Here is a 14746-nt window from a genome sequence, read left to right on the forward strand (position 1 = left end):
TATATGTTGTAGGGATTGTTGGTGGAATTTGTTCGGAAGTTAAGAAACAAGCCAAGTTCTATTTTGTACGAAAGGAACCCTTTTGGTACCAAAGGGTTAAGGTAACAGGGAAAATTTATATTTTCTATTACTCTGTTTTAGCTATTTTTAAATAAATATTACTAGCTATCATGCATTACATGTTTTAAAAGATTAAATGTTCTTTATAAGGGGTTATGGGGTACTACTTTGATTATAGATTGTTTAATAACAATGGTTTTATGGAAACGAGATTTATAAATGTTATACTACTTTAGAGTGTTGAATGGTCAATACTCAGGAAAGATAGACAAGAGTAAAAGGCATGATCTTGGTGGGAGTTCACCAATGAGAAGGTGTGGATTTTTAATATTTTATGGCACACTGTCAGTACTTAGTGTTGTCTTACGTATTGTGGGCTCAGTGCACTAAAATGGTTAGTGTATTGAGTGTTCGACACCTCTCAGTGGGGGAGGGAATCCGACATATGAAGTGTGAGGTTTAGTGCCTAGACCAAGGTAGCCCTCACATGGAAAGTAAGTTGGGCTGGCTCTGGGAGGGAGTTAGCTTCAACTGCTTAGGATTCACGTCGAAAGGGCATAGGAGGTTCGGTGGATTAGATCATGCCTTAGATTATGTTTTGTGCCTGTGGAGGTACAAGTAGGTATAAGGTTTACCTGCGAGTTAAAGAGTGCCAGGGGGCATTCTGTTGGTCATGAAAGGCCATTCCGGCCTAGGTCATGCATTCATGCATTTTAAATGGCTAAATTATATACTATGTTGAATTTATTATTCGTTTATTTGATTATGGCTTACTTTGTAATAATCAATGTAGATTTCACTGTTACTGAGACTGTGATTGTCTCACCCCTTTCTTTTCATCCAGTGGTGGACGGGGAAAGGAGCAAAGCTAGGGGTTTGCTTGTGATTTGTAAAGAACTGCAACCCTTTCTTTTGAGCAAATATATTGTAATGTATTTAGGATTAGGGTGCCAGTAGGATATGATTATGTATGTATGTGTGAATATGTGTGGATTGTGTGCTTGTGTATGAATTTTTATCTGTTTGCAGACTTGTGGCTAGGAAACTTGGTTATGGTGTGTGGTTTTGATGGATTTACTTAGTAGACCAAGTTTCTATTACAAGTAGATCTTTATTTTGATATATATGTGATTTTATAAGCAAATGTAAAGTGGTTGCATTGCAAATGATGTGTTATGGGCAAACATATACCTTGGATAGAGAGAGTGGGTGCGTGGGCCCCATAAGGAGCTCTGAGCCAAGTGAAAATGTTTAGCATATGTATTTATATAAATACATGGATATTTAGATTGATTTGTGACCACCCTTGTATGATTTGTGCATTTTGGGGGTTTAGGGTCCATTTTGGGAAATGGCACCCAGGTGGTCAAATTTTGATGTATGGGGGTTTTCCATCATTTGAATGTTCTATCAAGTATTTTTAGTCTTATTTGACGTGTCCAAAGTGTTCCCACAGGTTTGTGATCATTAGGATGAGATTTGGACAATTTTGAAAATGGTTTTTATCAAAAAGCTGTACTTTTGCATCCGGGTGTCCAAATCTTAATCCGACCGTTGGATCTTTTTGAAATTTGGTATACTTATAGTACCCTTTGAATCTGACGTGTGAGCTTTAAAATTACTTCGATCGGAGGTCGAATGACGAAATGGTGCTTTCTGGAAGTTGGCCCAGGAGGGCTATCATGACAGCAATTTAATGCTGTCATGACAGCATCTTTTTATTTCATTTTCGTCTAGCTTGCTTCCGCGTGCTATAGGTAGAACCTATAAATTTTTTTTAAAAGGCTTTAAATATTTACTTTGCAATTGTGTATTTGCTTAGTGATTTAAATGGTTTGTTTCCTAAGTTGGTTTTAGGATTAATTCCTTAACCACACTTAGTTTATTTGAATTGTATGATTTTTGGATAACACTCGGGGCAAGTGTTACATCAAACCTTACCCATAGTCTCCAAAACTATTCACGAGATTAACTAAATATGTTACACAACTATGGTTAATTATTTTCTTAACTCACAAGTTTATAAAATTTACATAGTTAAGATTCCAAGTTTTTTATATGAAAACAAGGTAAATGAAGTTCAATCAAATCTAATTTGATATTTGAAATAGTTATAGAAGCATGGGATACCACCTACATTTTCAAAATACTAAAAATAGATGAAAATTTCAAACTGTCCATCATTGAGAGATGTGTCATGGCTGTGCCTTGTCTTCATTGTGCCGCATGCCATGACATGTTTTACAAATTTAGCAGCATGGCTACTATCATTTGAGAACAATTGGGGCCAAATTTTGGCTTGCCTTAATTCTCTAGCTAAAGTCTGATTGAGGCAATCTAAGTTTTTATAGAAAGCTCTTTTTAAATTTTAGCTAATGGCACCAGTCTCAATGCTAAATTATTACTCAACCAAAAATTGAACATTTATTTACAAAACTACTCATTTTATGCTAAAAACTTTGACTTGAGTGTTCAAATTCCTAACCAAGTGCCAAAAGCCTATAAATACACCTAAACCACACTCAATACCCTCAAGACTACTTGTGCAACACATCAGGACAAGCACATAACAAATATTTCTCAATTCACTACTCAAACCCTTGATTCTCAAAAACAAAAAGGGGAGACAATTGACAATAATAGTCATTAATGTGTTATTCAATGAATCAAATCACATGTATTTTATTTACACTAGTATTTTAACCTTGTCTAAACACTTCAATCCTTATATCTAAAACCTAGGACCCAAAATATGCTAGTTCAACATTACCTATATTTAATGCAAGTATAACTAAATGAATGCAATTCTAATTGGAAAATATCATTACAAATTACACATTAATCAAATAAAATGGAGGCTTTATAGTAGGAATGTCAATCCCTAAGCCTAAGTAGCTTTCCCTTAGTCTATACCTAACCTGAAGTCTATAAAATGTTAAGAGATAGGGGTTAGTACAACCATCAATAACTAGAATATGTCTATCCTATGAAATTTCTTATTAATTGACAATAAAACATGTGCAATAATCATAGACATACAATTTTCCCATTATACAAGATAAACTCTCTACAAACTTAACAATCATGTGATATGCTATTATTTTCCATATTATCTCACAATGTACATTGTCACAATAATAGCAATCATGTGAGAATGGCAAAAACAAATATCACAACTTGCCACAAACTTAAAAATCATGGACAGATTGGATAAGAATATATGATCTAATTATCCTTATATCCTCGTTATACCTTTCAACTGAAATAGTAGGCTATAATTCAATTAGGGCTCCGTCCTTGTAAATGGACTACCCAGGCGCACCAAACATAAGGAATAACTCGATTAAAGATTACTATACTCACTGTTAGACCATGGTTTTCCCTATTCTCAAATCCTTGAATTGTCATAAACCTTAAGCTAATCTCCTCAACAAACTGGTGGAATTAACTAAGTTTAAGTCTCTCGATAAACACTAGGATCGGGCTTGTAATATCTTGAAAATTAAACCTCTTAATAATCAAATTAATTAAGGATGATTAAGTGATATTAGAGTAGTATGTGGACAAATAGGATTAATGAGTGTTTTGGGTTATGTTTTCAGCTCAAGATGAGGGTTCAACCTAAGTTGAGTTACTCGAACCTCAAAATAGGAGAAAAACAAGAGAAAGTGGCTCTGTGCCACATGCCATAGCACGTGCATGACATACCGCAAGGCACAAGTCCTAGAAATGTGAAGGAACCCTCTTTGTGCCACATGCTGTGGTATGTGTAATAGGTGTTATGGCACACGAACTAAAATCTAACAATAACAAGTGACAAAATCAAACTAAAAACAAAGAGAGAAAAAGGGAGATGGAGAGGAGGCAATGGAGAACACCTTAGCGCTTGGTTATATGAATATTTAGGAGCATTTTGGATCTTGCAATTACTTAGGGTAAGTTTTCCAAGCTCCATTCTTCCTTTCTCTTCAATTTTGACATATTTTTGAGTTAGTGCTTATGTTGGAGAAGTAATTTTCAAACCTTTAGGGTTATGGGTCCGAACCCACTAACTTAAATAAAGTTATTGAGAGTTGTTTGAGTTGTCTAAACTTAATACTAATGATTTTGAATGTCCTTGAGATTGAGTTACTCATTATAGATGAAAATGATATTTATTTAGGTTGAAAGGAAGGTTGGATACCATTAATGGTGTTTAATAAATTTATTAGTAAAAATTTTTGAACTAAATGGAGCTATTCAAGCTTTCCATCTTTAGTTTTGAAGTTTATATAAGCTTGAGAAGTTAGGACTTGAATTTTGGGATGAACCCTAAATATTAGAATGATAACCTATATTTAAGGTTGTTTGATATCATAATCAATACTACTTATGTTCTTATCAGTAAATGGTAGTTAATGAACCTGACGGTTGGGAGTAAGCTCAAGAGGTTGATGTTATGAAGTAGTTAAAGGGTTGAAATAGGAAGTAAGCATTTGAAAAAGTTGACATTGATGATTTTGAACTTGATTGATTGTATATCAATCATTCCATGCATTAATTTGACTTGCGAGCAAACTTTGGAAGAAATTATTGAGGGGCTTACTATTTAAAGGTTTGAGGAATCTAGGGAAATCTATTTTGTGTAATTATATGTCAATCGATTTGGATTTTCAATTTTGTATTTAGTTTGAATGATGGAAGTCTGCTACTTCTCCATGAAACAATTTCTAAAAAGAGCAAATGAAACTTGATATTTGTTAAATTTTGAAAGAAATGTGAAATATTCATGATTATATGTATTGATAAGATGATGAGAAATTTAGGATTTATGCATTAATCAGAAGAGTCAATAATGTGTGAACATGATAAAATGAGAAATGAGTGATGACACATGGAATGTGGTGATGGTATATGTGTGTGATAGAATGATGTGTATTTGTGTATGATACTAACATGTTATAGCTTGTTGAATATCTATAAATGAGCATTCTTATGTAATTTGTAAACATGTAAATATATGAGCATGAGTCATTTACATGATCATGTTAACAGGAGTTCGCTTAAAGAGAGAAGTAGCAATAAAATCCATGTAATATTGGCTATTTTCATTGGAATCAAAAGCTAGCCTAGCTACCAACTATTAGAATTGAGAGGTAGCCACCATCTCATTACTTGTCGAGAGATTATCACATTGTTTGTCAAGAGACTCGAACCTAGCTATCTCCACTATTTCTTTAAGGAGACTAGCTTAGGATTTATGACATCCCATAGATTCAAGAATGGGGGAAATCATGGTTTGAGAGTGAGAGTAATGACCATGACCGAGTTGCTCCATGCAATTGGTGAGCTTAGGTAATCCATTCACACAAATGGAGCTGATGAATCACATGTTTTATACACTTTTATTTTATATTTGTAGCTATATTTTATTGGTTTAGTCCCTTATATGCATGGTTTTGGCACTAAATTTGATCATTGGCTCAATTTTCATTAAATTTTAGCATTAGGAGCATTTTGGTCAATTTGCACATTTTATTGGAATTAATTGTTTTTAATCTAGAATTTTAGTTCCTTCAAAAATTTTATTATTTGGGCAGGAGTCCTAATTGATTTATAGCCCATGGTTTCAGTTGAAAGGTATAAGGAGGATATAAGATTAATTCAATCATGCATATTATCTAACGTGTCACATAGTTGTTAAGTTTGTGGTAAGTTGTGATATTTGATTGTGCCATTGTCATATAGTTGTCAGTATTATGGTAGTGTGCCTTGTGATGTGACTTGTGGAAAGTGATGATATAACAATAATATGATGAATTATACAAATGTAACATGAGTTATATGTGAAGTGATATATGTGATTACACGCCTCATATGTGCATTGCTTATAAAATGCCCATAAGATAGAGGCACCTTAGTTTTTGAGTAGTTATACCCACCCCTCTCTCTTAACATTTTTATAAGCTCTAGCTTGGGTGTTAAAAAGGAAAAAACTCTAGAGGTTTAGGAATCTTTTTCTATTGTAAATTCTCCCATTATATATTATAAGGTGTAAATTATGATGATAATGCCAACTAGGATCATATTTTGATTCTTTACTTGCGCCTTGTGATTTATATAATAAAATGTATTATATTCTAGAGCCCTGAAGTGGTTATATCAATTTGAGTAAGCTTTCCATAGTTCCAAAATTTAGTGAAAGTGTTAAATTGAGTTTGTATTATCATTTAAGCATTGATTATCATGTTTTATGCAATGTTGGATCTCCCCCATCTATTTTGATATTAAGGGCTTGAGAGTTGAGAATGATTTATGTGTGATTGGCTAGTTATGGTGTGTTACACAACTCCGTGATAGTTCATTGAGTATAGACTAAGGGTTGGTGTGGGCTCTTAGTACTTGAATTGTAAAATGGGCACTCAAGTTGTGTGATATAATTGAAAATGAGTGAGTTTTGAAATGAATGTCTAACTTTTGATTGAAAAATAATTTGATTGTGAAAACAGTGCCTAGATCACCTCAATCAGATGAAGAAACAGGGTGTGTCAGAAGTTCACCTTGAGAGCTTTCATGTGATAGCTCTGTTGCTATCATGAAACGTGCAATGCACCATAGCGCATGGGGCCTACGTCATGGCACTTGGTACAGAGACAGATGAGATGTGGCATATCTACAGTAAGTCACAGCGCATCATGATATTTTGCTGAAAATGATGATTTTCTAGCTTCTTTTACAAATGCTTTGATTTAATTTGAATTTCCATGCTTCCATAGAGGTTTTTAACTTTGATGTTTAGTTATGATGGGATTTAGGAGGATTGGTAAATCACTAGTACAAAAAGCATTTTTTACCACAGTTAAAACACATTTTTCGTGACAGAAGAAGCTTTATAGTAGAAAATCATGTGGTAGTAAATAGACATTTTTCGCCACAAGTCAAGTGGAACTGTGGCGAAAGATATCATTTTTCGCCACAGATCTAAGCTCACCTATGGCGAAAAATACAGTGATAAAAAATATCATTTTTCGCTACAAATTTCAACTCAACTGTGGCAAAAAATGATATCTTTCGCCATAGTTCCTAGCTCACTTGTGGTAAAAAATATAGTAGTAAAACATATCATTTTTCGCCACAGGTCCTAGCTCACCTGTGGCGAAAAATAGTATCTTTCGCCACAGGTCTGAGCTTACTTGTGGCGAAAGATGCGTTTAGAAATTCATATATGGCGACAGTTGTTTCTATAACTATCGCCATATATCATCTTTTACCACAGTTATAGTGATAACTGTGGCCGTAAGTACTATATTTTTTTAATAGATTCACAAATAAATATATACATCCTTTGATTACAAAACTTGCATTAATACATAAACAGCAACTCCAAACACTAGTACAAATATATTTGGTACAAATATATAAACTAAAACTCTACATTTTTAATACAAATATCTAGAAAGTTTCTACCCTAATCCTGTCAATTCTAAGAAAAACCTAGACCATATATTGCGAAGATGTCTTAACTCTTGCTTAGAATATGGCTCTAAACTTTGAAAGTGCTACAAATTAAATAGCAATATATGTATGAATAATAACTTAAGTATACAACAAACATCATAATTATAAATTATTATTAACAAATTATTACCTGATCAAATACGTAAGTGATACCCTGAGTGATGATTTCATACATGAAAATCATCACATAATAACCGCATTCTACACTTCCTGGTTGTTGAGGACACTATGAAGAAAATAAAAATAATTAAATTTATTATATCAATACTATAATCTTTATTCTAATTAGGGAATAAATTTGAAATACTTACTTGCATTGGCACCCACTTGATTTCGTTTTTTTTCTTGTCAACCATTCCCGCTAATTTTCTATCATCATTATCACTATAAATGTTGACACCAGTACAAATATTCCCGCTAATTTCTATAAATGTTGACATTATTATCATGATCATCATTTTCGTTGCAACTTTTCGGAAGCACATATTTTCTAGTAAGTTTGGACTTAAAGTCCCTCCATCGGTCCCCAACATACTTTAGCCACTTGTTCTTTAAAAATGGAGTTTCCTTAATATTATAAGTAATCTGCAAAATAACACACATCAACAAAGAATTTAATAACAACATAAATGTCAAAATAAAAAGTAGATATGACATATAACAATTAGAAATACCAGTATAGATTCCCAAACATCATTTTTGTCACTTTCATTTATATCATCCCACTCTTCCTCCAAGATGCTGATTTTTTGATGTGCCACCAAACCCACAAAACTCTTAAAAATGTTTCCTTTCTTTTTATCAATTGGTTGGCCTTTGTCATCAAATCAAGTTGAACTTTTCCATGTATTTGGGCTAACTTAGTAAGTCGTGTGGCCCCTCTTTTACCTCTTTTAGAACTTGATTTATCGGTGACAAGATTCTCCATATTTTTCCTAATACAAATAAGATAAATAAAGTTAGTAGAAAAAAATATAATAACATATCTCATATTCATCACTTGTTCGCAAAGCATCTATCCAACTATGGTTCATCATTACCTATTTCAAATTTCAATAAATAATTTATAATTTGAAATTTAAAAAAATTTTGACAGCATAACAGTTCACAAAGCAAGATTTCCCGAGTACTAGACCCCTCAATTTGTTTAATTTAACCTCTCAATTGAATTTTTAAAATTATCAACTCTAATCAATAATCAATTCAGCTATCACATACAAACGTCAAATAATAATCTAATTTACTTTTGTAGAGCTAAAAGGATAATTGAAATACATTGTTCTATTTAACCTTTCCAAAACACCAATTTGAACAAAATTAAACAAATTTTAATGATTAAATTCAACTGAATTGTCAATAATTATTAACTCTAATAAACAACCAATTCAAACTATCACATACAGCCATCAAACAACATTTTAATTTATTTATGATAGTAGGTGTTTAAAAATTATCAAAAAACAAACAAAAAATAGTAAAAAGAACAAAAAAGATAAAATTTAAAATCAGAAAAAAAATTAGTTTTGTGAAAAAATTAAAAAAAACCTAAAAATTGAGATGTGCAGGGGCAAGGGAAGGAAACACAATGAAAGCGGTGCTTAAAAATAGGTGTTTAAAAATTATTAAGAAACAGACTAAAAAATAATAAAAAAGAACAAGAAAACAAAAAAATCAACAAAAAAATTAATTTTGTGAAGGATAAAAAGCTAATTAAAAAATAAAAAAACCTGAAAGTTGAGATGTGATGGGGGTAAGGGAAGCTGAACCGAAGGCGGCGGCGGCAGCAAGTTGGGGGCACAAAAGCTGAAGGCGGCGGCGAGCTGGGGGAACACAAGCTAAAGGCGACGGCGAGCTATGAGATAAGGCAAGCTGGAGCTGTGGTCACTCTTCAAGATGTGGGAGCTACAAGTTAAAGGGGAATGAGGAAGCGAGCTGCAAGCTAAGGGGGAATGAGTGAGCTTGAGGATGAGCTATGGGGAAGACGAGCTGTGGGCGACTGTGATTGCTGGAGCTGTGGGGGAGAGTGACAGCACGAGCTGAGGGATTAAGTCTTTTAACAACATTAACGGCGACAGTTAACCCACCGCCTGTCGCCATAAATGTGTCTCATTTTCAGACACATTTATGGTGACAGTTCATAGGGCAACTGTCGCTGTAAATCATGTTTTTTTTTAAAAATTATTTTAAGACACTTTTAATGTGTCTTAAAATAAAATATTATTTTTAAAATAATATTTTATTTAACTTAATTAAGACACATTTAATGTGTCTTAATTTAGACACATTAAATCTGTCTTAAAAAAATATAATTTTAAAAAATAATATTTTATTTAAAAAGTCTTATTTAATGTGTTAATTCAGAAACATTAAATATGGCCTAAAATAAAATATTATTTAAAAAATATTATTTTATTTTAAAAATAAGATTTTATTTAAATTAATTAATAACAGCGACAGATGCCTCGGGGTCTGTCGTTATAAATATGTCTTTAACAAGACATATTTATGTCTTTAAAAAGACATATTTATGGCGACAGATCCCTAAGAGACTGTCGCCGTAAATTTTTTTTTAAAAAAAAGTCTTTGGCGACAGGCGCTCTCGGGACTGTCGCCAAAGATATTGTCTGAATTCTAGACAATTTTAATTTGTCTGAAATTCAAACATGCTTTGGCAACAGGTGCCCTCAGGCCTGTCGCCAAAGTAGACGTAAATAAATAAATAAATAAAATATATAAAATTAATTTAATTTAATTATTTTAAGATTTATTTTATTTTGTCTTTTATTTTTAGTATGCACGATTTTTTGAACATTTTAATTTTAACTTTAAAAAATATATTAATTATTCAATGTTATTAAATAAAATTTGTTAATATTTTTTTATCTAGACATAATTAATTTAACTTAGATATTACATTATTTATTACGAAATATAATAAATAATTTTTATTTATTATAATAGTCTCTAAATAAAATTCATTTAATATTTTTTATTTTAGATACAATTAATTTATCTTCAATATTACATAATTAATTACAAATATAATAAATAATTTTGATGAAGTATAATTATCTTCTAAATAAAGTTATTTTAATATTTTTTAATTTAGAAAAAAATTAATTTTCCTTAAATATTAATTTATTATTAATAAATAATAAATAATATAATTAATAATTGATTTCAATTATAATTATTTTGTAAATGAATTACATTTAAGTAATAATTTATTTTAATTATTTAATTTAAATATTTCTCATAAGCATTTATGGCGACTGTTTATCATAGAACTGTCACCGTAAATGATCTACTTTTTAAGTTAATTACCAATAAGCTATTATCTCATGTATTACCACAGTTTTTTTACGAACTGTGGTAAAAAATATGTCGTTAAATTGCTATTTTGCACTAGTGAATTTTTGAAAACTTGAAATCCCAGTCCTGTAAATTGCAAACTTTGGTAACCCTTTTGGGTTATTCTTGAATACCTCGGATTATTGAGTTAATTATGGTTTAATAAGAGTAACTTTACTTGTCATGTTGTGGATTATTTTGGAGGTTTTACACCACTTGCCTAAGCGAACTCTCACCAAAATGGTCATGCTATAAATTATCCTCACACATTTCACACATTCATATATACAAATACAAGTTTATTTGATTCATACATCTAGCCATCACATGTGAGCATTATAATCATTTTTCACCTTTCATACGTCACTTCTATCCTCAATCTCATATTACATTCGCTTGTTCTCTACTTTTCTCATTCATTACATTCAAAGCTAACACAACAACACAATCATTTCATTCATTTGGCAACTACATTTTTTAACACATAATCATGGCATACAAACAACTCAATTTCACACTTCACATTTATAGTCATTTTATGATCAACTAACAGTCACAGTAATCTTTTATAAACAAGAGAGGCCAGATTGCACCATTTTCATAAATTAAGAGAATAATTTGTAGAAAAAATAAGTTAAGAGTCTATGGTGCTACTATATCTAAAGTTCAAAAGATAATTTTGCTCATTTACCCTTAAAAATAATATATTATATTTATTTTTTTTTTTGCCAGAATTTGTATTCATTTTTTAAGACAACACTATTTTTAGGGAAAGAATATTGTTAGAGATTAGTGCGGTTAATAGTTAGATATACTTAGAACATAACAATTGTTTAGTGTTAGTCTTACATTTAAAAAGTAAAAAGAAAGAAAGAAATCACCTGGACTTAGACTGAGCATTATTTGTGATAATCGTATTAAATGGTGAAAATTCCAAATCAAATATGAATTTATCAATATGTGTGTATTCAAAGAATAAGCAACACACCATAAAACTAAATGTGAAATTCTGGTTAGCATGACATTCATTAGGGAGAATTTTATCTAAGAACCAGACACATGGTGAAATTAAATTCTAAAATAAAATGACCAAAATATCTTTCTTTCACTACATTGCAGCTAACTTGTGAACCACTCCTTAAGAAGACTTATTAATTCCTTAATGTCCATTCCCTTGCAGTACTTGCTAAATTTACTTGTCCATTATGGAGTTAAAATAATGAAAGGGAATGGACAACTGGACAAGTAAAATTAAGAAATTAACAAATCTTATTAAAGATTAATAATGATATCAACTACAATGTATTGGACGTAACAAATAACATAGGGAAGTTTATAGGTAAAGTAAAACTTTTAACAAGCAATATAGTTGATTTTACAAGTTATGATGACAATCAGCTTAACAAATGAGGGATTTAACTCGCATTGACTTCACAAGTTATGAATTTGTAAGTAAGATAAAGGAATTGACAAGTTAAAGAATTAACAAATCTTTTTAAAGATTAATCACTAAGTTATAATGTATAAGACGTAACAAGTGACACAGAAATTAACGAATAAAGTAAATCTTTTAATGAGTAATGTGGTTGAGTTAACAAGTTACTAGTTAAAAAATAATGAAAAACAGCGAACAAGTTAAGAAATTAATAAGTCTCCTTAAGAAGTTATTCATAGGTTAACTACAACATACTCAATGATATTTTTGGTCATTGAATTTTTTTTCATTCAAAGCCAAAATTCTGCAATGGGATTCCGTCATTCAGATTGTGTTGGGCCGATTGGTAAATATGTCACTTGTGCGGTCAATTCTCCCCATTCATGATATCTGTAATGATTCAGGAAAATAATGTGAATAAAAATCTATAATTAAATAATTTAAGGTATTTGTATTATTTTTGGCTTAAATTTATCAAAATATAGGAGTTCAGTGGTAACTAGTAATTATGTTTCATTTTAGGTCCCCTGTTCGAAACCTTACGGTGTATAAAGGGGGTCTTCATTTTTTTTTTTTTCTTGCTTTTGTTTATTTTGTCTGATCTGTGTGATATCACCGTTATGCCCTCAAAAAAAAAAACAAAAAACAAAAAAACAAAAAGAGAAACAGAAACAGAGTCAGACATAAATCACACGCACACCCAGCTATTTTTTTCATTTTTTTCCATTTTCGAATCTTCAAGAATCCAGTGAGAGAGAGAGGGAACCTTCTGATCAAACCTCCACCGTCTTCTCGCCTCCTCCGTTTCAATTGATACCGGCATGGGTGTGGAGTTCACCGTGAGTTCGCCGCTGTAAAGATTTCACTCAAGATCTACCTACTCTATCTCTGTTCAAGCTTCATTGTTGATTCCTTGTTTTCTCTTTCTCGTTGGCGTCGTCTGGATGCTGTGAGTAGAGTTCGTTCCTCTCCCTCTTCCTTCGTGCAATAGCATCTTCTCCTTCCTCCACCGTTATCACTGACGACTGTGCTCCCCTTCCTCCTCTGTTCGTGTGCGTTGTGGCAGTGCTCATGGTTAGCCATGGAAGCTTGATTTTGTCCTCTCTCTCGTTTGATTCTTTGCATACGTATGTATTGGTGAGTGAGGTACAAACTTTCCATTTCTTTCGTTCATCTGCGCATGCGTTCGAGGAAGCAGGAGCTGTTCATTTCCCTCAGTTCTTTGTTCATCATCCCCTGTTTCTCGCTGCAAACATCTTCGCTCCTCTCTCGTTCATGCTGTTGCAGATTCTTCTTCCTTCCTCCTCCTTGTTCGTTCGCCTAGGATCATCTCCTTCTCTGCTCGATCAAGCTGGTTCCAGGTGAGGAGCTTCGATTTTTTTTTTTTTTGGCTAGCTGTGTGTGTGTGTGTGTAATTAGTTGAGACAATATTACTTGGTGTGTGAGGTTACTGCTGTGCGTGATTATAGAAAGGGAGTAGGTTTCTGAACCAAGCAAAAATCTTTGTATGTTGTTTGTACTTGGAGTACAACTAAATTTATATTGATTTTGTTGAAGAAATAAACTTGAGATGTCAGATTAAATTTTATATTGATGCTGAAGAATTGTTAGATAAATTATGGGATGGTGTTTGAAGTAAGAATTTACTATTAAAATTTAAAAATTAATGTCTATAAAATGTTTGACAAAATGTTTAAAAGGATGAATATTGGTGAATGATGGGGACTAGATGTGATAATTGTATTATTGATAATTAAATTATTATGGAAGGGAATTATTCTTTATAAAAAAAAGTTGAAATTAGAAATAGAGTAGTTTGAAAATAATATTATGAATTCGTAATTCAAAAGCCAATTTGTTATTAAGATATTAGTCATTAGAATATTTATGAAATGTTTAAAAAATGTTGAAAGTTAAGAGCTGTGTTACTTTTTGAATTATTTTAGATTGATGATGATAATAATAAGATCTACAAAAGAAAATAACAATGGTATTTTTTGGACACTAGGATTTAAAGAGCAAGCATTACTAGAAGAGGATCAGTTAGAAGTAAGTTATTTATTTGAAAAATTATCAGGTAAGTGGATAACGTTCCAATCAATTTATATTTTAAAAAAAAACTTTATTAAAAATTGTTTTAACAATTTATAGATATTATATATTTCTCTTGCATTAGCTCCTTTTGTTAATTAAATTGCTTTACTTCTTAATATCATTACTTATACTTTTTGGATTGACAGAAATATTTTTACAAATTTTAGTAGTATGTTATTTGATATAGCCAACTATGAAAATTAGTGAACAATTTATGAAACATTAATTATAGATTTTCATATTTAGAAAGATTGATGTTTTACATGGTTTATGTGAGTTTGATATTGAAAAGAGAAATTATATTTTGCG

Source organism: Prosopis cineraria, unplaced genomic scaffold, assembly GCF_029017545.1.
Source record: "Prosopis cineraria cultivar Desert tree isolate PC_DT_omini unplaced genomic scaffold, ASM2901754v1 PC4, whole genome shotgun sequence".
In the NCBI taxonomy this organism is placed as follows: Eukaryota; Viridiplantae; Streptophyta; class Magnoliopsida; order Fabales; family Fabaceae; genus Prosopis; species Prosopis cineraria.